At 50.3% G+C, this 1,910-nt stretch overlaps 1 pseudogene; it reads left to right on the top strand.

Moving 5' to 3' along the window:
• Positions 1 to 10: 10 nt before the first annotated feature.
• On the top strand, positions 11 to 1,394 carry LOC116380645 (hyaluronidase-5 pseudogene; annotated as a pseudogene).
• Positions 1,395 to 1,910: the final 516 nt, after the last annotated feature.

The following is a 1,910-nucleotide window of genomic DNA, read 5'->3' as shown; positions in this document are numbered from 1 at the left end:
CACCGGGGCAACAAAATAAATCTACAGACAGAGAAGAAGAAGAACACGAAGAGGAGGACCGGGCGAAGATCGTGTTGAACGCGCTGCCAAGAGGTACTTTTCTCCACATCGGCAAGACGCTGAGGGCCAGCAGACCACGCACGCGCACACGCACTAATCTACCAAACTAAAATACTCTAAAGACATGTGCTAAAAACACCACCCAAATAATTACAGGTACTCAAAGACACATTGTTCTAATCAATATACTTGTGAATAAATCAAGAAAACTGGCTGATATCTGATCAGCTGACAAACACTGATGGATGATTTGAAGAGGAATTTGTACAAAACTAGATTAATTTAAGTGTTTTTGGAACTCATTCTGACCTCATTTTCTGTTTCCTTCTGCTCACAGGTGTTTCAAAATGAGTCAACTCCAGCTGCTTGATGACAAACGTTTCTTCTCCATCTTGGTCACTGCGTTGGCCCTGCTGTGCTCCGTCCAGGCCCTACCGGGGACGGACCCTCCGCTCCGTGGCGACCACCCATTCCTGTTCATGTGGAACGCCCCGACGGAGCTCTGCCATAGCCGCTTCGGCATGCCGCTCGACCTCTCCCACTTCCACTTCGTCAGCAGCACGCTGAAGATGGCGACCAACCAGAGCATCTCCATATTCTACACCGACCGCTTTGGCGTCTTCCCCTACGTGGACGAAGACACCGGCGAGCTGTACGAAGAGGGCGTGCCGCAGTTGGTTGACCTGCAGGAGCACCACGAGCTCGCCGAGGACGACATCGAGTACTACATCACCGGCAACCGGCCGGGCCTCGCCGTGCTCGACTTTGAGGAGTGGAGGCCGCAGTGGGTTCGAAACTGGGGCAGCAAAGACGTCTACAGACAGATTTCCATTGACGTGGCCCAGAAGAATTACCCGTTTCTGACCGAAAACGAAGTGGAGGACCGGGCGAAGATCTCGTTCGAACGCGCTGCCAAGAAGTACTTCATCCGATCCATCCGCATCGGCAAGAATCTGAGGCCCAACAGGCTCTGGGGCTACTACCTGTACCCCGACTGCTACAACTACGACTACAACCAGGACATGGCGGGCTACACCGGAGAGTGTCCTGCCATCGAGAAGGACAGGAATGACGAACTGCAGTGGCTCTGGGCGGAGTCCACGGCGCTCTTTCCGTCCATCTACCTGGAGCTGGTGCTCAGGGATTCCCGGCAGGCCCGGCAGTTCGTCCGGCATCGGATCCACGAGGCCATGAGGGTGTCGGCACTCCCCAACGGCTTATACTCCATCCCCGTCTACGCCTACATCCGCCCCGTCTACAAGGACAGTACGGATGACTACATGTCTGAGGTCAGACGCACCTTTTTGTCACCTTTTAGACACGGTCTGTTATGAACCATACATGTTAAATACTGAACTCTGATTGGCTGGCAGGTGTCCTGACTGGTGAAACTAGCTTTACCCCAAGTTAAACTGAGTACAAACACACTTTATAACATAGAGATTTTAAACAATTTACCTTTGATCCATCCATCAGTGGATTTTTAACTACTTTAATCAATACAATAAAAAGTCCCTGTTGCCTTGGAATAAACCAGATCATTCAAACTGAGGTGTTTCAGAGAAAATAACAGACACGGCAGAGGAAAAGTCACTTTATCAGGGGCTGACTGGCCATCGGGAAGTTCGGAAAGACTACCAAATCGCTGATCCATTGCAGACCGAACCGGCCGGTAGTCATTGAGGTTTTACTTTTCACTTCCTGACGTCTGTAGTCCCTAGAAGACTGCGATGAAGACGCTACATGGACACAGGCCCTTAGTGTGCTCTTAATACAGTGTGTACTTTTAAAGTACTACTTTGAGAAACAAAGTACAGCTTCATGAGAGAAACACTTAAGATTGGTTGTTA

This window comes from Anarrhichthys ocellatus, unplaced genomic scaffold, assembly GCF_004355925.1.
Source record: "Anarrhichthys ocellatus isolate YVR2014 unplaced genomic scaffold, GSC_Weel_1.0 scaffold8113, whole genome shotgun sequence".
In the NCBI taxonomy this organism is placed as follows: domain Eukaryota; kingdom Metazoa; phylum Chordata; class Actinopteri; order Perciformes; family Anarhichadidae; genus Anarrhichthys; species Anarrhichthys ocellatus.
This window is presented reverse-complemented; position numbering and strand designations above follow the sequence as displayed.